Raw genomic sequence first — 23264 nt, 5'->3', positions numbered from 1 at the left:
CTGAAGGAGACATGGACAGTGTCTCCTTCCCCTTCTCAGGGAACCAGGGTTACAGTCATTGCCATCAAAAACTCAACCCCTAGGGAAAAATCAGGGGAGCTCCCTGATTTGATGGCAATGACACGTTGGAGTACACATTTATGATGGATGTAGATGGGAGCTTTTTCTTCAGCGCATACTCGTGACCCCTGTTCACTGCCATTATAAAGCTTGTATGCGCCAGGACATTTATTAATATTTCTACGATTGTGTTCATCAGAAAGAAGAAAGTCATATACACCTCGGATGGCTTGAGGGTGAGTAAGTGAACGAATCCTTTAAATACTCTAAAACAATTAGGGGAGAGTGCTCACTCCCTGAGCACTCTAATTTTGCAGTTGTCCAGGCTCTAAAAACCCCATAGAACTGCAGGGGAGTGTAGGTCGTACTTAAAGACCCCAATGTAACTGAGGGAGGGCAGCACAACTTTGCCTTTTGTAAAAGGCACTCTACCTAAGTCCTGCTATAGCTTGCGCTTCATCTTTTTCTTTTAGCACCAGACCAAAGCATGTGACAGATGGACGGACACCCACAGGTGAATTTCCTCTACTTGTTAGCATTGTCAAATCAAGGCGATAGTAGAGTCTCCCAAGGGGGAGCTATATCCCTACTTCAAGACCCAACAGTAGTTTGGAAGGGAGGTAAACAAAGTAGAGGGAACGATACAGCCCTTCATAACTCCATTCATCTTGCAACAACCCTCAGGGCTATCCAACGGCAAGATATGTCCCAGACAAGGGAAGGCAGGGTGCAGTTTGCCAATAGCTTTCGTCAACCATACTCTAACCCCAAGGAGGACGCAGGGGAGCTCATGCCCAACTTAAAATCCCCAGTTGGGAGAGAGCAGCTCAACTATGACTTGAATAAAGGCACTCCTTTAGGACCCGCTATATGTAGCACTCTAGTCCATTGCTAACTGTAGTATTGAATATGGGTCATAGTAGAGCAACTTATGAAGCACAGATACAAAGGGGAGCATATATCACAACTTTAAGACCCAACAGTAGTTGGGGAGGGAGGGCAATGATGTAAAGGGAGGCAATACTGCCCGACATAACTCTGTTCACCCTGCATCCACCCTTAAGGTGCACAGTTCTACTTTAGACCCTAAAGAAAGGGGAGAATATAGCTCAACCCTGGAAAAACATTTTTGTCAGGACATCAGAGCAGAGCAAGAGAGAAGCCAGAGACCGAGACAGAGCCCTCAGGAGAGAATAAAGCAAGAGCAAGAGCTTACCACAAATACAACGCAATGAGCACATCCAGCTTTATCTTACACACACAAATAAACTGAAGACAAAAAAGATGATGATGTGTATTACAGGGACCCTTTTATACTTCCGGGTGCTCTGCTTGTGACGTCATGGACTGTCGTCAGCCAATTAATTGGCATGTTTCTCAAATGTGCTTCAGACACTGGTCACGCTGAGAGCAATCCCCATATAGCGTCATTATAAGATGCAGTGTGAAAATTCCACATCGAAAGCGAACTAAGTTTTGATTTAATGACTAAAAATGAAAGATGTCGCAGATGAAACACCTTGAATACATATTAGTCTTCATTATTCATTCTTTTATATTATTTTAAAAGCTGTAGGGAATTTTTAACTAACCTTGTGAAATTATCTGATCTGGGGCCGTATTCACAATACATTTTAAGGCTACATAAAGTAGCTCCTAACTTGCCGATTTATGAGAAACTCTTAAAAATAATGTGTCAGTCCTAAATTTAGGACTCCTAATTTTTTGCTCTAAGAGTATTTCACAAAGCTTTATAGTTCTAAAACTAGCTCCTAAGTCTATGAAACAACTTTTAATTAAGTCATTAAGACCTAATCACAAACAATCCTAATGGTCATTGCTGCCAATCCGCCTCAGCAACCCACCCAAAGACACTGACACCACTGAGGCAATAGCGATAGAGCCTTGGGTGCTGAAATTTTTCTTCATAAATGCAATACATATTTTGATTTATAGATTGTAATCTATGATAAAACGCCAAAAATAAATATTTAATACATAAATAAATAATGTCTGATTACCTGTTGCAGTTGTTTTCACAAGTTCACACTTACAAAAGATCAAATACAGTAAAAAATATATATATAATAAGTGTATTTGGCATGCTGTCCAATGGGATCGAGGGCTCCAAGCTTGGAATTTAGCCCAAACCCAGAGTTCTATAATAAGAGACACTTTGCCTACATTTTAAAACTTTTATTTGAATATGGCAACATTTTTATTTTAAAATCTTGATTTGAATATAGCAACATTTGTATTTTAAAACCTTTTATTTGAATATGGCAACAAGATAGCTCATTCTACAATATTTCTATGACTAAATCGCTGATAGAGATTCCTCCCATCAGCCAATCACTGTGTGCATAGTTAGTAAGCATGTTGACATCATCCATAGCAACAAGGTCTACCCATCCCTTTTCTTAGCATAAGAGTTCTCACTATTCCTTACTAAAGTTTGTCTCAGCAGCTTTGTGAACAGGTTTTAAGGTTCTTAAGGTTAAGGTTAACAGGTTCTTAATTAAGAATTTTTACTGCCATTTAGGAGAACTCTTAGTGGTAAGATAAAATGTTTTGTGAAAATGGCCTCTGATATATTATAAGAAAGATTTTCATGTTTTTTTTTGTGTTTTTTTTACATTTTTTGTTCTAATGTTTAAAATTAAATGTAAATAATAGTATAAATGTATACCACTTGCCCAAATATGGGTGATTTATAAACTGCCAATATAATCTGATTTGATAATCTGATTCTATAAATCATAGGTAAATCTTACATTTAACCTGACCTTACACTAAATGTTAGTAATTATTTATACACCAACAGTATATTCACGATAACATGATTTGTTCCATATTTGTCATGTAAAGCTTTAAACTGCACATGTGCAGTATAGTACTGTAACGAGGCGGGGGTCATGGTAAGATCCATATGCAAGCTTTTATTACAAAAGTAAGCGTGGTCGTACAGGCAGGGTAAATCATGAGCAAACAGGTACAGCAGAGGGTTAGCCAGAATTGTAGTCAGGGCACAGGCAGTAGATCGAGGCAGGCGGATATCATTCACAGAACAGTATACAAGGCAAGAGTCAGGACAGGCAGCAACGGGTCAATAAACGGGAACAGGCAAGATCAATCACAGGCAGACAGGATACAAGGAAACGCTCAGAATTGTCACAAGGAATCAAGACTTTGCGGTGAGGTGGTGTGTGTATGAGTCCTTTATAGTCCAGGTAATGCGTATCAGCTGGGTGTGGTGATTAGTGTGGAGTGTGCATGGCTGTATGTGGCAACAGGTGATTGGTGGAGTGAGTGCATGTGATTGACAGGGGGGGATGATGGGAAATGTAGTCCGGGAACTGACAGGATTGTAACAGGAACAGATGGTGATCGTGACAAGTACAGTATGCCAGTAAAACAGACTACATAGACATTTAGGCAGTGACTCTGATGTAAATCGGATGGGGAGAGAGTCCAAGTGACAGGTCAGGGCTGAGGCATGGCCACTCTGAGCCACATCTGTCTTCCTCTAATGTCTGCAAGTCAGGAAACTGCTGGAGCATCTCATATAGGAAAAGGGCACAGGGTGGGGGGTCACTTTATGTCAGGGGCCCTAATCAAAATTTTTGGGTAAAGAGGACAGTTAGTAAGGCTGAGGGTCAAAATGGGAGCTATAAAGTAATATAGGTGATATATAGTATTTTACTTTGTTTACCCACAGCGATGTCTTTGTGTCATGGCCCACAACAAATTTTGGTTATATGGACATGTACGGAAACCTCAAATACAGTCATTTTAATAGGAATTTGTGTGATTGGGAATTTCGAATGAGGATAAAATATATTCCCCATGCAGATTAGACAACAAGTTCAAGTCTGTCATGCAGATTCGCTGTGTTGACATTTGAAAGTGACTTCTGTGTGAGCTGTGCTTCATACATCACTACACTACTGACAAAAAACAATGAACCTTTTTTGCTGATGTGACCATACCTTTAGATGTAGAATCATCAAAATTGCATGCCAAATAGCCATGTATGGTTTTACCTGTGTCTCACTGTGATGATATTTTCATTTAAACCTTAATAATTAATAAAAAATAAAAAAATTTACCAATAAGCCCCAACCTTCCGGCCCTCCTCAACTTTTTGATTTGATAATCTGGCCCTCAAATGAAACTACTTGAAGAGCCCCGCCTTAAACCTTACTCCCTTCCACATCACGGCACCAAATGTAACAGGTCCTACTCAACCCTCTCCAAGTGGGGCTCAAACCGGCGTCTTACGCATCGGAGGCGGGTGCGCTAACAAAGATGCTAAAGATCACAGTCTCTAGCACGCCTCTTGAGGCCAGGGGAGTGAAGGTTTCACACACAGCTCTTACAAGCTTGCCTCCATTACACTCACCCCCTAAACCTCACTCCCCTCCGGGTCACGGCACCAAAGGTAACCAGCCCTACTCGACCCGCTCCAAGCGGGATTCAAAGCGGCGTCTCTGGCATAGGAGGCGGGCACGCTAACAAGGAGGCTAAAGACCACAGTCTCTAGCGTCAGGCGATAATGCACCTCTTGAGGCCAGGGGAGTTAGGTTAACATGCACAGCTCTTACTAAACATGTAGGCCAAATATACTTAAGTGTAATAAGTATATAAAGTATATTTCTGAGAAGTACATAAAAAGTAGACAAAGTAAACTTCCTTATTTTTAGTTTAAAAAATAAGTTTTAGTTTAGTTTAGTTTTTTTGTAAGCTGTGGGTGGTGGGGCACTACATTGGATTGTAGAGGTACATATAAAGAGGTAATAAATAAATAAATAAAAAACACCAACATTGCAATTTTTGGACCACTTGAAATGGACTGACCTTGTGATATTTTTAGTTAAACCAATACTAACCAATTCAGCTAAAAATGGACCCCAAAACAAGTAAGGTAAAAAAGGTTACCCAAAGTCAAACAGGCTTGTCCTCTAAAAACCACTGACTCAGTACTCATCAATACACACCATGTATGACCCGAGGCCACTTCAGGCAAACGACACCACATGTCTATTATCTTGTGGAGTAATTCATTTCCTTGCCACTTTAAACAGCATCCTATTTTGCACCATTATAGCCACAACCTCACATCAGCAAGGCACATGACCGTAATGGGACATCAAGCAGGGTAAAGCAGTTGAAAGCCAATTCTCCTCCAAACAGGCCAACAGCCACTTCATCAAACACACTGACATAAATCATTACAAGCCCCTGAGAATGCTTTTATTTTACTGCCTCAGAATCCTGCATATGCAGTGCTTTCTTGCAGTAAGTATCTAATAATGTTATTTATGTCCTTTATACAGTATGTCATTCAGGTTGAGATCAAGCATTTATATTGGCAAAACTTAGTCAATTTAGAAAGCTTGATCAGCTAAGGGTGCATTTGCCTGTGGTGACTTTGCATCCATTTCACAACATGGGTAAACAGAAAAATGATCCATGAAATCTTTTTGAAACTCATGTAAGCATCAAATCTGCACAAATACAATACTATATAGATCTGCTACCTACTGTAAAGGTTCAGGACACAAAACAACACAGAGCAATTTAACTGATGAGCAAATCAAATTTTATGACCTTGAAGTGATTTTTTTCAGTGTTTGACGTCTGTTAGTTGTAAATTTGTCAGTATTTGAGTGAGAAATGCTGACGTAGAAATACCTCAAAGTACCAAAAGAGAAAAAGAAAGGGGGAGGTTGTTTGTTTTTCTCACGTCTACATCCTTTATTTTTCCCTTTGGATTCTGCCTTTGGAAAATACCACTTTTGTCTAACTGGGAGTATATGTTTTATAATATAATAATTTCAGATGATGACCTTTACTCTGTGTTTTTAAGCTTTATTCCACCTTCTCTATTTTGGAGAAGCATACTTTGTTCTTCACTTTTGCGGGTCATATTTTACATCATAGGTACATTACATTTTGACATTTGCTCGAGCAAACTTTCCCTCATGCATTATGTAAATTTTGCTCACTGAATTTTATTTGCCTCTTTTACTCTAATTAATAATGCAAACGCTTATGTTGCTAATGTATAATGGAATTCCAATTAGCCATGCAGTCAAGGGACCAACTATGCATACTGACTTATCTCTGGTGTCAAGACGAGAAGGCTAATCACATTCTTCAGATGGCTTATTCCCATGCTTGAAAGTGACGTGGTTTGATTGTAACAGCTCTTTGATGTTGTTGACAGCTCTGGCTACGGTCAGTGCTGTGGAATTACTGCAGCTTTTATAAAGGATGTCTGATGATATGAATAGATGTTGGATATGGCTTTATAAAAGAGATCTGATATAGTGCTGGACTGGTAGCTAATGGTACAAATAATTTAAGCAGTGGAAACAATTATCAAATATTCCTTTGTGACCATGTTTCCATGCACATAATATCTGAATAATATCAGAATTTGCTAATATTCTAGTTATGAATGTGTCACTTAAAAGTACACTTTTAGAGTGAGATATGTCTTAGTTTATTCAGAATATGCTCATTCCATGTACACAGGAATATACCGATTTTAACCAGAATATACATTCTAAGGGCCCTATCATACAGCGATTCCAGGCGCAGCGCAAGTGTTTTTTGCTAGTTTCAGTGTCAATGACGTCAGTTACCTTTGTTACCGCCTTTTCTGACGTAGAAACCACATGACAACAGTGCCGTGGACAAATGCGAAAGTAGTGTCTAGCGTCCAGCAAACCACTAGCTTGCTTCAAGCAGTTCCTTATTGACTTCTTGCACGTTTTATGGTGGATTTTGTTACTTATTTATGGAACATAATTACTGTTTACCATCTGCCGCTGGTTCTGTCGACAAGGACAGCTCCCATAAACTCATGACCGGAAAAGCGGAAGCGGCGCCGGCGACTGTGTCATAATAAAAGTCCAGCTGCTCGTGAGGCGTGTGTTGATCAACCGCTCCAGCTCCTCGTTCAGCTCCACAACACTCGCTCCTGCTCTGCTTCATACAACAGTAACGTTAATAATCACATCCACGAACATGAGTTCTTCCAGACTCCAATCCCTATTCTTTTGCACCGTCCATTGAGATGGAGACCACATGTCCCAAGTTTCCGCTCTAAAACTTGGCGTCATCAAACTACGCCTTTGTTTTGAATAGGCTTCTAGCGACCTCTAGCGGAAAAAAATATCACAAATTGTACCTTTAAAGGGCACATTAGTAATATGAACCTATAGGTGGGTGCACGACGCGCGTACACTCTGCTTGTTACACACACAGGGATGTGCAGCAGCACACAAACATGCCAAATATTACAAATAAAAGGATTACAATGTAAAATATTATTATTGTGTACATAAAGATAAAAATGCATGTCATAGTGGATAGTCATTGCATGTATCAGAATTGCCTATTTGCAGTAATGACAAATTAAATTGGCTAATTATTTGACCAATCGTGGCAATACACACCCGTCAGGATGAGGGTGTCTATATTCCACCATGTAAATAGCAATCTGCCATGGTGCAAGCACACCTGGCTTTTAAAGGGAATGGGAGATGACGTCCTCATTGGTTTAATGCATGTTATGCCCAAAAAACACCCTTGACTCATTAAGAGACTATGTACAACCCTTTTGGATTCGGATGCCCTAAGTGCACTTGTACCATATGCTTCAGACCATGCGCTTAGATCGTTAAAATAGGGCACCAAAACATAAAGGTTTCAAAAGGGGTTTTTCGCAGTGATTCCCCAAAATAACCTTTTTTTTTCTGAAGAACATTTTAATGAAAAGGTTGCATGGATGCTAAATGTTCTTCATGGAACTATAAAGAACATGTATTTTTAAGACATTAATCAGAAGAGGAATATGTGCATGTAAATGTGATCAATGGAGCTCTGAAAATAGATGTGGGGATATTCTTTCACAAAATATTTGGATATGATAAACTAAAAAAAAAAGACATTCGTCATTCTGTAGTCTGATATGGACTGTACACAGAATGTCATTGACACGCTGGGTGCTTTTAAATGTTTGGAAGTTATTATCAGTCTATATGATAATAAGCAATTCTAAGATAATTACTGGATTCGGCAAAGTGCAGTATTTGAGGTTCATTGCATTTTGTCTTAATAACAATGAGTTCAAAGTCCTGTTTTGTATCTAAAATTATGTTCTTCAAGTTCATATTTACTGTTTTCAGAGTTTCCAGTTTTATTTTTTGTTCTAATTACTTTAACCTCAAAGTAGACAGGTTTAATTTCTTCTGTTGTCTGAACACAGTCATTTAAATAAGCCTGCACTTTATTAATTATAGAATGTAATTGCAGGTCTAATTTGATTTACTAGTGACTAATTACCAGCTACAGAAACTTATTTGCACAGTATAGACAAGTTGATAACAAAACAACATTCACAAACATTCCCACAAGCCCACCCATAATGCTGCCTGTAGGTCAATGATCTTTATTATTGTAAGCTGTGGGTGGCTGTGGGAAATGCTGTATCAGCGTTTAGTACAGTTACAGTTTCTCTCTCTCTTTCTTTCTCTCTCTCTTTCTCTCTAGTAATCAATGCACATTCTGTACAATGGGGTGTTTCCTTGGTTGGCACAGTCCGATCACTTGAAATAGTCTCAGCCTAAATGAAACAGTGTACAGAGCAGACATACTATAAACAAAGTTAATGAAAAATAATTTTTAATGTGCTATTTATGTTGAGGCTTTCTATAACACAATGAAGGTGCGGCTTCCGCTAAGTTATTGCCAAAATGTAGAAGAAGTAGGGACAGAGCTTAAGACAATGAAGCTACCCTTGTGAAAACTTTAGCATACTTGTAAAAAGAATACTTAGAGACATAATATACTTGAAAAGAAAATACCGTATGTAATGTTTTCGGTCACTTAATTGCATGTCAAATGAAAGTTAAAATTCATATTGAATGAAGTCTGCTTATTGACAGTCTGCTTTTTGGTTTAACTTAAGTTTATCTTTATATAATCTTTATTTAATTTCATAAATAACTTTGAAATATGTACACAAATATGTACAGATAAGTAAGTACATTTAATATAAGCACTTTTTTTTGTATGTCCAGTGCAATCATGACATGGCCATAGAAATATTATGCAACAGGTCAAAGCACAAAGTACTGGAGTTATACTGAATTATTTGTGACTAATAGAAAAAGAGTACATGCAAGATTCAGTGCCTGATTAGAGCTGATAGAAAATCAATTTAATATGTAGGCTATTCAGTCATAAAAAGCATGGCTAATGATGAAAATATGGCAATTCATGTATTTTAAAATAAATATCAAAGTATATTACAATGCTAATTAAACATTTTCCTTGGCAGCGGCGATAGCCTTGTGGGCAGCATGCCGACATATAGCGCTGTTGCGCTCGGGGGACCTGAGTTCGAGTCCTGGTTTGCGGACCCAACAGTGAAAATAGGGCATACAAAGAAGAATAGAAAGACAACTTTGCATTCTGTGAATGCAAAGCCGGCGTGTCTTATCTACAACAAAGTTGTCGCTGTTATATAACACTGAATAGAATATCAGACTATAGAATGTCAGAATATAACACTGACGACAGGACACTACAAAAGATAATAGAACCCATTATAAGGATGTTGTCTACACTGCATGCGGTGTGGCGCAACACAACACATTCCAGACAGTAAACGGATTCCCCGTTCTATTTCTGACGTAGGCTAGTCCAAATGCTTTGCAACGGTCGGTTTGTCACGTTAACCTTTTATATTCTGCTTGCTGTTTGGTAATGAATATCATTGTTACATTATCTTGCCTACCGAGTCTTTCTGGTAGAACTGAGATTGCGCACAAGAAAGAGAAAAAAAGCGCGCGAGCGAGAAAGAGCGCTTTTGATCTGTGTTATTCACCGTGATTCCGCTATCCTGCTTTTACATGCAGTTCGCAATGTGTGGGTTGTCATAATTAATTTTGAAGTATTTCCACACCCCTGAGGCTGACTGTTTCTGCTGCTGCTGCCGGTGTCTCTGTGCGTGGAAAATTATGTCAGTTACGTCACGTGAGGTATCGGTCTTTGGTATCGGGGGTATTTTTACGAGTACGAGTACATATACGTGAGCTTGGTATCAGGCCAATGCCGATTCTGGTATTGGTGCATCCCTATTTTTTGTGAGTTAGCGGTTGAACAAAACTGTAAAGTGAAAATGTAATCATATTGTTTAGTATTGTGTTGACCTGGGTTCTAAACTCTGGCCCTCAAGGTCCATTTACTTGAAGAGTTTAGGGCCCCGTTTACAGGTACATGGTTATTTTGAAAAACTGAGACATTTCCCTTCGTTTGCACCCTTCGTTTACACGCAAACTAAGAATTCGCCTCTGAAAACGAGTCTTTTTAAAAACTCCGGCCAGAGTGGAGATTTTGAAAATCTTCCTTTGCACGTTTGCATGTAAACTGAGACAAACGGGTGTTTAGGCATTGCGGTGGTTCACGTGACACTAACGTGAAACCAGACTTCATTCACCCATATGGAAAGCATATTTACACTGTCTGAATTGTCCCCTATCCCCTATATAGGCACTATGTGCCATTCACCATGTAAATGTATGACCAAATGACCGATTTTAGATGCAGCTTCAGCATTTATTTATAATGTAGGGACAGGACACTTCAGATTCTAGAGAGTATTTGATTGGACAGAAAATCTGATGAGAAGCTGAAGTTAAGAGTGATGTCATCAAAATCATTGATCCATATTGGTAGAAGTGAGAGAATTGTATAAGTTTTGAAAGCTTATATCTTCTAAATGCAAATTTTATCTTCATACTAAAAGCCAAAAAACTTTGAGAAGCCAATTTTGATTTCATGGGGACCTTAAGTATACTGCAGGTATGGCTTTTTGTTCATAAACACATGAATGTGTGTGTGATTGGGGAAGAGCGTCATATCATTTTTGGATTCTTTTCATTTTTTATTTTTGGCAGTCATTGCCTGTACCTCCAGTGAATGACAATCCACTTATCTGCTACGGGAAGTGCTTGAGAATGACTGTGCCATTGCTAAAACACCATGTGCTCCAGTGTACCCAGTCGTAAGCCTTGGAAAGAATGTTATTTCTCTGACACACTTCCCCCGCTAATAACTTTGATGTGGGTGAGACAATGAGTACATGTGCCACGCCTTGACTGTTGGAATTTAAGCTAAAAAAAAATCTGTATTGAAATAGACGGTAGTATATCAAGCCACACATGCAAATTGGTTTCAAGTATCAGTTCTCGTACATTGCGTACAGTCCCATGAGCATTTTGACATCACATCACCATGGTGATGAAGAACTTGACCAGTGTGTGTCAGCAATGGTGGTCAGATTTTAATGGTTCTTACACTAATGTGTACCTGATGTACGGCAAGTCAATCAGCTGTGTTTCAGTAACCATGGTGACAGCGTCCACATCTTGTTTGTGTTTGAGGGAAAGGGGAGAGCAAATGATGGAAAAGAGAAAAAGAAAATAAATGTTGGATTATTTTATAACGCAAAGCAATTTTCAGATTGAGTCTGGTGCCTCTCTCAAAACTGGAATAAATGAGGCAGCTAAAACGCATTAAAATTGTGGTTCTACTGTGCTACTATGTAATGCTAATATCCAACATTAATGGACTTTCCCTATAAATTTAAATCCTTTTATGCAAAGTAGCTCAAAATAGATGAAGTTCTACAGCGTGGGAGAGTAATTTCTCATTATTTACATCAACTGATTTGAGTATATGCTACTAACATAAGTATCTTTGGCTGAAAATGTTTGGTTTTGTTCAAAGAATTTGTTTAAGGTTTTTTTCAAAGGATAACGGCTCTCTAAATGACAAATCTTACCTTTCATATTATGGCAATCTCGGGAACATTGCCTTTTAAAGCAAATAAATGAAACTGCAGTATAAATATCCACAACAAAGCCGTGGGTCAATACAAGGTCAGCTCGGGCAACAGCATTTATAATCAAATAATAATCAAGAACTTTACACATAAAAATAAGTGAAAAGATTATTAAAACAATTTTTTAAATCTACCTAAAAGTAAAAAAGTAGGCCTAAATTAATATGACTGTCAGTTATTACAAAGTGCATGTTTTTTTAAAGTGTACTTGCATATGTTAAGAAGAAGAAAGTGTACTCTCTTTAAAGGCACAATATGTAAGATTTTTATATTAAAAACCACTTGCACAATGTTATATATTTTGTTCAGCTGTGTATTTACATTATCCTAAATGTTTCCAAGAATTTGTAAATTCAGAGAAATTCACAATTTTAAATAATGCCCGTCCCTCCCTTGTCACCTGTCAATGACGTAATATCTGAATTATCCATGGTTTCCTTGCGCTGCATAGTAACCATGGCAACAGCTGCGTAACGTTTAGCAGCACGCTGATGTTGTTTCGTTCAAACATTATGGACCATGGCAAGCAAACTTTAGGACAAAAGGGGAGATAAAACGAGGAACAATATTGTGGCGTTTCCGAGATGGTGAGAGCTTTGCAACAAACTTTTTGTCTTGATGCCGCACTTGCACATCATTAGACAAGGTAAGCAAATGTAGGCTACATAGATCCTTTTAAGGCCAATTCACACCGCCCCGACGACGGCCAACAAACGCCAACAAACGCCAACAAACTTGTCTGTTGGAGTTTGTTGGTTTGGTGTGATACCCCTGTTGGCGTTTGTTGGCCGTTGTTGGCGTCTGTTGGAGTTGGTTTTCACCCGACTGAACATTTTTAATTTTAATTTTTTAACCCGTTTGTCGGGTCGTGGAATGTCTGCACGGTGTGAACAGTTTTCCAACAAACGCCAGCCAACTCTGACGAAATCTGACCTGTTAACGAACCGTTGCCATGACGATGAGGGAAAGTCCCCTGCAAAGACAGCTGTTTGATTGCGCCCGCGCCTCACGCACACACAACAAAGCAGTGGAAACGTGACATCGCAGCTTGTTCGATATAAAAAATAAAATACAGTTATATATATAATATATATATATATATATATATATATATATATATATATACACATAAGGTACAATAGTCTATAGTGCAATCCGTGCCATTCAGCAAGAGCAGCTGCTCAACTTCACCGAAAGAGAGAGGTAACGTTATAACCACCATGAGAGCAACGCAGGTTTACCTTCAGTTTCGTTTTTTAATAATTCGTTTTGACTTGTTTAGCTACATGGTTGTATATGCTTATGGGTCTCGTTAATAAAAAGGGTCCCGCTAAAAAAAGTTTAAAAACCGGTATACCAACCGCAGCGCAATAGGTTACGATCTGATCGATGGCTACAGCGCTTTGGATTTCAGGTTAGTATTTTTGTTTTGCCTCAATACTTTAATACAATGAAAATATATAGGGCAATTCCACGCAAAGGTCATCTTTACTATGAAAAAAAAAAGTTTTAACCAAAAGAACAAAACCCTTTTTAAATTGTCCATTTAGGTCTGTAATATACTGTATTAATGTGCTCTAACAGAAATTTTAAGAAAATTGCCTTGTTTATCCACAATATATGTGGTAAGTAACAATGCTTAAATTAAATTTTCAACCAACCATATTTCATGCTTTCAAAAAAGGGATCAAAGACCCCATTTTTTAAACTTTAATTTTAGCAGTAAGCATTGTGTAGAAAGATGGATACATGCCTGAGAAATAAATACACTCATTTAGTCATAACAGCACTGCCTGATGAATTTATAAGGGCTAGAATAAAGAGGTCAGGACGCTTCAGTGCTCTGTCACGTCCGTAACGTTTTAATGATTAAGTTTATGTCATATAACAATTATAAATGCAAATAACTTGAAACTTTATATGCAAAGCTAAATTATGTTTATGCTTATTAGGATCAACAATTCATTTCACTACGTTGCTGTGAACAACCATAATAAGCGTTACGGACGTGACCGTTACGGACGCTTCATATTAAATCCTATGAGTTTGCTTCTTTATATTGCTATCATCTGTTTCAGGCTTACCATATCAGAACATACCCAATAATCGCAATACTCTTTGTGCTTTGTTAGTTTTAATATGAAAAAGGTTTAACTTTCAAATTCAGTCGATTTTATTATTTTTTTTTTTCAAAAATTAAACAATAGATGTCGCTCTTTAATAGCCTACGGCGTGTGACAGATTAGCTTCTGCAGCGCCTGTAAGCGGCGGATCAGGCGCACATGAATCGATCTTCTCTTCCTCTTGCCAGAGAACGAAATATGAACATCAAAAGGTAGGCCTATATGATACAGTACAACTTATAGAAGAGCATTGTGTCTCATAGGACACTTCCCTCGGGAATTGGGATGTCGCGTTACCTGTTGGTTAAAAATGAATAGCCTAGCCTATAATGATCACAATCCGCGCGATCAAACAAAATGAAAATAATACGATTGCAATAATTTTGACTTGAAATAAAGTTTGATCATTTTGACTCAAGACTCCGCTTTAAACTCTGAAAACTAGACGAAAAAAACCGTGTGGTCATTCATACACAAAACATAAAACTGACATGATTGCGATTGGCAATAGTGTCAATCGGTTCACCTGACTGTGGGGAAAACATGCGATTTTAAACTGCTTTATGATAAACATTAATATTTGTCAATGTATTTTAGCATGCAGTTCTGTAAGAAGGAAAATCATGGTCTCTAAATTGATTCTTGAACAACGCACATGCTTGTCAACATGAGAAATAGGTCTAATCTATAACCTTTTGCACTACAGAGTATAACGTTACATTTGTATAAAGTTTAGTAAAAAGTTGATCAATTGTGGAGTCTTACCATACTGGTATCCCAGATTTCAATATTTGGTGGTGTACATGCTTGCTTGAGGTCTCTGTGAAAGTTTTAAAGCAGTTTTAAACCAGTCTTCTGTGCCGCTTTCAGACCGGTCACATCCGTAACGGAAAACTGTCACATCCGTAACGTTGTTTTTTCCTCATTAATGCGAACACGAAAAATGAAATAAAATTATTATTTTATGCTCTGTGGAGAGCCAACCCTTCTTTATTCGGTGGGCAGTATTACTTTTGGTTTGCGCAATGTAATTCACAGAATTCTTAAAAAATATGTTGTCACCCAAAACTTAGTGACTTTTTTTGTCACGTCCGTAACGCTGTATATTTCCCTCATCTAAAAAATAAAACAGTTGAGTAGACTGACATTTTTCTAATGTCTGGACTCCTTTAGTAAGGGATTATGAATATATAAATAGACGGTTCAATATGTTGCTATTAAATGCATTCTTTGAGCATTTATATTTCAAGTTTTGACTCCAAATGTCACGTCCATAACGCTGGAATTGCCCTATACTATATTATTAATATAGTAAACTAACCGGACATATTGTTAACATGGTTACTTGTGTAGTTGTGGAATTTTCCCAGTCAGACGTCACCAGTGCCCAAGGAAGTCGACCGGAAGTTGCAGTCGGCCGCGTGCCGCCATCTTGTAGCAGAACTTCACTTGTGTTAGCATCCCCATTGACTCCCATTCATTTTGGCGTCACTTTGACAGCGAATAACTTTACATCTGAGGCGTTTAAAGACTCCATTTGTCCATTATTTATTTCTAAAGATACACGACAATGTATAAAGGGCTCCATTACCTTCTATGTTACATTATGGCCCCGTAGAAACAGTTTTTGTAAAAATAGGCTAACGATTGCGTCATAACCACTCGACTCTCTGTCGCACAGTAGAGAAATTACCGTACAGACAGGAGGAGAAGCTCGCAGGCAATAGTATGCATTAACTTAATATGGCGTACTGGCGTTACATTTTAAAATACTATACAAAATAATTAATCAGAATACTTACTCCTGCTCACTCATGCCAAAGAACTCCCCGCTCAAGCTCGCCGTCTCTGCAAGATTAACGATGGCAGTTTGCACGCACAGCTACTAGAAGATTTACATCTGTCAGACAGGTTGCTGACGTCATCAAGCTTAGTTTGAGTCTGCGCGTCAGAAAAGGAAGTGCTAAAAATCGCTAAAAATGGGCTTCACTTGTCTCAATTAAGTTCCAATGGGGTCGCTGTGTCCATTTCTTTTACTGTCTATGCTTTATACCACAGTCATGTTAAAATCATGAATGCATTCACTTATCCATAACATTATTTTGCCATAAACGTTATTAGATCCGTCGACAAGTTCCATGAGCCCACGCCCATTCCCTGCGTCATCCAGTGCCCAAGGAAGTCGACCGGAAGTTGAAGTCGGCCGGGTGCCGCCATCTTGTAGCAGAACTTCACTTGTGTTAGCATCCCCATTGACTCCCATTCATTTTGGCGTCACTTTGACAGTGAATAACTTTACATCTGAGGCGTTTAAAGAATCCATTTGTCCATTATTTATTTCCAAAGATACTCGACAATGTATAAAGGGCTCCATTACCTTCTATGTTACATTATGGCCCCGTAGAAACAGTTTTTGTAAAAATAAGCTAACGATTGCGTCATAACCACTCGACTCTCTGTCGCACAGTAGAGAAATTACCGTACAGACAGGAGGACAAGCTCGCAGACAATCGGGGAGATTATCTTAATATGGCGTACTGGCGTTACATTTTAAAATACTATACAAAATAATTAATCAGAATACTTACTCCTGCTCACTCACGCCAAAGAACTCCCCGCTCAAGCTCGCCGTCTCTGCAAGATTAACGATGGCAGTTTGCATGCACAGTTACTAGAAGATATACATCTGTAAGACAGGTTGCTGACATCATCAAGCTTAGTGTGAGTCTGCGCGTCAGAAACGGAAGTACTAAAAATCGCTAAAAATGGGCTTCACTTGACTCAATTGAGTTCCAATGGGGTCGCTGTGTCCATTTCTTTTACGGTCTATGGCGTCATCAATCTAAGGCTTTGTTATTGTTTTGAAGAGTTTAGCGACCCCTAGCGGCGAAAAAAAAACATACTGTGGCTTTAAGCAGCCTTTTATTTAATTCATATATTATCTGCAGTTTAAAAAAAAAAAAAAAAAGATTTTATGGACACTACAAGAGCATGTTCAAATTAGGCATACTTCTTTTTCACACGGTTATAGTTCATGTCATATGACTAGCTATTAAAACAGTATTTAAACATTTACACATTGACCACTTTAACCCAGATTTTGGCTTTTTTTTTTTTTTAAGATATTTAATTTTCTTGTAATCAAAATGACTTCTATAAAAATGCTTACATACCGGTATTAGGTTGTCCCTTCATCTAAATGTCATGAGACTTGATGTAGTGGTTGACACTTGAGAGCTCTACAAACTCAAAATAATAAATTACAATGATATCTGGCTGTATGTTAGTGTGAAAAATATAAAAATCAAAACAGAAATGAAGTGGCAACCCTATAGCACATCCACAATGTGGAACGCTTGTGCTCACACACATACACCGCTCCCCCCAAATCACTTATAGACATCAATGGGAGACTATAAAAAATTTCTTTTGTCAAAAAAATCAGCTACAATGCAGAAATAACATACAAAAAATGAAGGGGCGATACCAACATATCCCTGATGGTGTAAACACACACAACACCCCCACACACAAATCCCTCCAAACCCACAAAATCACTCATATGAAATGAAAAATTGGCTGCCATAAGTTGCTCTCTGTTACACAATTTGTCAAAAATAAAACAGCTACAATGCAGAACACACACAGAAATGATGAAGTGACACCACAACACATCCACGATGGAGAACAAATGCAAACACACAACATACACACATATATAACACTATGCTCCGGTTTGACTGTAATAATGTGTCATAATTGCAAAAAAATGATACGTCAGTACAAGAAATGCTAAACTTTGAAAAAGAGTCATTTTTTTATTGTTATAATAATTATTTTATAATGTCTAAACATAAATCTAAATTAAAAAAAAAAAAAAAAAAAACTTGTGAAAAGATGTATACCCATGAGGAAATGGCAAATGAGTGATTGAGTAATGCTTTGAAGCCATCTACTGGCTGTAGTTGAAATTTCATGTTATTATTTTAATTTTAAAAGTGTATGTTCAGTTGAACTCCAGTTGATGGCAGCAATCTTCCTTTAAACCCATAGACTGTAAAAAAATATGGACGTAGTGTCCGTGACGTCACCCATAGAGTTCTGAACAGCAGTTTTGAAGTGAAAATGAGGCCGCTGCCATCTTTGCAGCACGTGACCGCACGTCACTCCCGGATAAGTTAAAATTGGCAAAGAGGCAGTACGTGGTAGTAGCCCATGTGACTGGTTGCTGAAACCACGCCCACCTAGCTCAACGTGACCATGTTAGCAGGAGCTATCTATCTTACTATCTAAAATATTAAAGGTGCCCTAGAACTTTTTTTAAAAAGATGTAATATAAGTCTAAGGTGTCCCTTGAATGTGTCTGTGAAGTTTCAGCTCAAAATACCCCATAGATTTTTTTTTATTCATTTTTTTAACTGCCTATTTTGGGGCATAATTAGAAATGAGCTGATTCAGGGTGTGTGGCCCTTTAATTCTCGTGCTCCATGCCCCAAGAGCTCGCGCTTGCCTTAAACAACATAAAAAAAGTTCAAACAGCTAATATAACCCTCAAAATGGATCTTTACAAAGTGTTCGTCATGCAGCATGTCTAATCGCGTAAGTACAGTGTTTATTTTGATGTTTACATTGATTCTGAATGAGTTTGAGGCTGTGCTCCGTGGCTAACGGCTAATGCTACTCTGTTGGAGAGATTTATAAAGAATTAAGTTGTGTTTATGCATTATACAGACTGCAAGTGTTTAAAAATGAAAATAGCGACGGCTCTTGTCTCCGTGAATACAGTAAGAAATGATGGTAACTTTAACCACATTTAACAGTACATGCTCCAACACCAGTAATTAATTTGTGTCGGGTGTGCAAATAACAATAAAAAATCAAACGGAACTTCATACCTTTATAATGAAATAGAGATCGCGAGATGAATCCAGTACTTTTTGTCCACAAAAGCGTTCAATCCATGAAATATTGATATATTATCCATTGTTTGCATCACATTTCTTCTGAATGATCTGCTCTCCATCATCGTTCTTCAAGAAATAATGCAATCTGAGCAGCGTTTATGTTGTTAAACTGTCTGTGATCGTATATATATCTCACAAACAAATGAGCTTGTGTCCAAAGTATAATTTATCAAAATAATGCAGCAGTTTTAGTTATAATATCCAAGCAGTGCTGTCGGAGTTTTATATCCTCCTGCTGTTGTCATTGTAGTAAATCTCAGGAACTTTTAGCCAACGCCAAGACGATCCAACAACGTGTGTTCTGTTTATCTTCTGCATGCGAGCACATCTACACAGACGCACATCTGTCGACTATTAATGCAGCAAGCCACATTTTATAATTGTATTAAAAAAAAGAGAGAAAAAAAGCACAAACACGGCAGAGATGCCAAATTCAGCGGCTGGAATTAGCTGAGGTAACATGACGGCTCACAGACAGCTGCGGCATACCTGTCACTCAAGTGACCACGCCCTTAATTATGCAGAACTTTAAGGCTTAGTATAATTTAAACGGTTGAGTTACAAAAAAAATTCACCCCCCTCAGAGTTGTCATGAAGGGCAAAATTAGCTATACAGACCAAAACCACAATTTAAACCATACTGTAAACGTTTTTTTTTTCTGCTGTAAACTTAGTCATTTTAACATGGGACTCAGTGAGATTCTGCTCTCTTCTGCAGCCTGTCCCTAGCGGCCAGTCGATGAATCGCAGTTTAAGTCACTTCCGTATTGGCTTCACGAGAAACTGGGGGAGGTTGCCGCTTGGTTAAACCCATAGACAGTAAAAGAAATGGACACAGCGACCCCATTGAAACTCAATTGAGACAAGTGAAGCCCATTTTTAGCGATTTTTAGCACTTCCGTTTCTGACGCGCAGACTCAAACTAAGCTTGATGATGTCAGCAACCTGTCTTACAGATGTATATCTTCTAGTAACTGTGCGTGTAAACTGCCATCGTTAATCTTGCAGAGACGGCGAGCTTGAGCGGGGAGTTCTTTGGCATGAGTGAGCAGGAGTAAGTATTCTGATTAATTATTTTGTATAGTATTTTAAAATGTAACGCCAGTACGCCATATTAAGTTAATGCATACTATTGCCTGCGAGCTTCTCCTCCTGTCTGTACGGTAATTTCTCTACTGTGCGACGGAGAGTCGAGTGTTTATGACGCAATCGTTAGCTTATTTTTACAAAAACTGTTTCTACGGGGCCATAATGTAGCATAGAAGGTAATGGAGCCCTTCATACATTGTCGTGTATCTTTAGAAATAAATTATGGACAAGTGGAGTCTTTAAACGCCTCAGATGTAAAGTTATTCGCTGTCAAAGTGACACCAAAATGAATGGGAGTCAATGGGATGCTAACGCAAGGGAAGTTCTGCTACAAGATGGCGGCACGCGGCTGACTTCAACTTCCGGACGGCTTCCTTGGGCACTGATTAAACCATGGCATTGTCCATGTTATCTCGATGGATGAAAACTAGAAATTTGGATCTTTTTTTTTTTTTTAAAGTGGATTGTACATAAAAAAAAGTTTTTGTTTTAATAAAAACCTATTTTAAAAATATTTTAAAATGTATTTATAAAAAATTATATATATCTCACTCAATATACCACTCAAAAGACGTGTTTTATGACTAACATTACCTAAAACCCTGACCCCAACCTTTACATTACTGATTTCAGACTAATATTCAGAAGCTATTTCCCAGGGGTACATCTTACTGTTTACCGTTGGCTTATCTTAATTGCCATCAATCAAAGTGTGTAATCAATATCCAATGGATATCTCAGCACGGTCTCTCCATGAGCACAAGACACTTTCACATTAGTACAATCTCTTACATAAAGGCAGCTCAGCGCGCTGGCAATCCTCCAGTGACCTTTTAGAGGCTAGTGCTCCACAGAGAGTCTTGGCTCTGTACTCAATCCCAAGTGCTGCCAGGTAAAGTGATCTCTAGGGTTAGAAAATAGACCGATCACGCTTACAAAATGAACCGTAATGTTTTATTACGAGCTCCTTGAATAACACAGCTCTACTCTGTGGCAATGCCAAAATGGAAGAACGCCAGCAGGCAGATATTTACATACAATAGCTTTGAATGGGACTAGCATGAGTGCTATTAAGTTGTTCATCACATGCCAAATGATTTATAGAGATTTACTTGCTTGCTCACAGATTGAATGTCTTGATTATTGGACAATCCTCAAGACCAAAGGAATAGCTGATCACAGGGCTTACTGAATTTTTTTGGAAAGGATTTTGGCAGCACGTTGTCACAACTGCATGATAGTTTTCTGCTCCTGGAAAACACACACACTCGGACATACGCTATAGCGTCACTGATACATTATGCCCACTATCAGTGACGCCTGTAGAATTTCAATATTGCTAAATATGACATGTGACTCTTAGTAGTTTTCTATCATGTTAATTGTGGCCATTTTGTAAGAGTGTGCAATACTGTGAGAAACTACTAGGTTCTCTCTAAATGTTGGGTTTTTCGTGATTTATGGGTTAGTTCACCCAGAAAATTCTGTCATCATTTACTCACCTTCATGTCATTCTAACCCTTCTAAGACCTTCGTTGAATTATTTTTAATAAAATAAAATCTCCATTGATAGTCCACGCAATTACCACTTTGACGCTTAAAAAAGTTCAGAAAGAGATCGTAAAACTAATCCATATGAATTGAGCGGTTTAATTCAAATTTTCTGAAGACTCTATCACTTTATATGATGAACAGACTGAATTTAGGCTCACATATAGGGCCGACATGGACAAATTCATGCAGGGCCCGGTCACCGTGATATTGCCAAGTAAGATATTTTGTTGATCCTGGAAAAACATGTCTGTCTGAAAAATTTGTCCTAATCTTACCCCTAAACCTAAGCCTATAACTCATCCTTAAAATCAGAGGGAAATGAATAACACTGAGGTATTAGCACCTAACCCTGGTTGTAAGCCTAAACTTGACATAAATTGTAAACTTGTCCCTCAAATCTGATTGGTTGATTGGAATGTTGTTCCAGGATCAACAAAGACGTTAATACAGGAACATGTTGTACTTGGCAAAATCACGTTCCACATATAGGGCCCATTCCTCAAATCCATATCACACCTACATTGGTCCCACCATGAAATGTTTGGCTAGGACAAAGTAGTCATACATTTCATGACTACATTTCATATATAATGCAGCTCCATTACTGTCACATTATGGAATTTGGGTTCCTTTGTTCGTACATCTCCGGTTCATCTATTCTCCATGTCTTTGGCTTGTGGAGCAAACCGTAACTTACTCCGAAAAATCATTCTGAACATTCTGTAAAAATATAAGCAGACAGTCTGGTACTGAACTGCACATACTACATATAACTAGCTAACACTGAAATAAATAGCATATAGAGAGTTTTTTTTAAACTTTTATTGCTGCACAGGGCATTAGTCCATTGACTATAAGGTCATTGACCAAACCAAAGGCTGTGGTTTGACCAACAGATCAATCCTTCGATTTCACTGAGAGTTAGACAGCTGTCTTAGCCGCTAGCATCTACTAGCATGTGATGGCTCTTTGCTGAGGTTTCCACTGACAAGGTGCCAGTGTTTTCAAATCTGACAAGACTCAAAAACAGAGTCTGCAATAACAGTCACAATTCAGGAACAACGTAGGCTGACAGTTGCTCATTCATAACAATACTTCTGTTAAAGAGATTTATGCATATTATTAGCATTAATGCAATTTTGTCATTTCTTGCTTTTCTCATCAGCACTGAAAAATGCTGGTAATATGAACTACAATCACAATAGCTCTTGTTCTTTCATCGCAATCACTTTGTTGGTGAAATTAGAGTCTCGTGATTGTTTTTCGGGTGAACCCCTGCAGAGAAGCTGTACTTAGCTAAAGCATGACAGCAGAGTATGAGCTGCTTCATTTCTTCTCATAAATCTGTTCTAAATGTTCAGAGACTGATATTGTAGACATTCAATTAGAACACTAAAGACAAGTTAATATTACTTTTATATTTTTTAGTATTTGCAACAAAATGCATTGCTTCTAAATTGTGCAAGAATAATATGGAGACCCCAAATGTCCATCCAATGTCAAAGTAAAATAAATAAATTAATCAATGAAAGTAAAAAAAACAATGACAGAATT

The sequence above is a fragment of the Chanodichthys erythropterus genome, chromosome 22, assembly GCF_024489055.1.
Source record: "Chanodichthys erythropterus isolate Z2021 chromosome 22, ASM2448905v1, whole genome shotgun sequence".
Classification (NCBI taxonomy): domain Eukaryota; kingdom Metazoa; phylum Chordata; class Actinopteri; order Cypriniformes; family Xenocyprididae; genus Chanodichthys; species Chanodichthys erythropterus.
Note: the sequence above shows the minus strand (reverse complement) of the source record.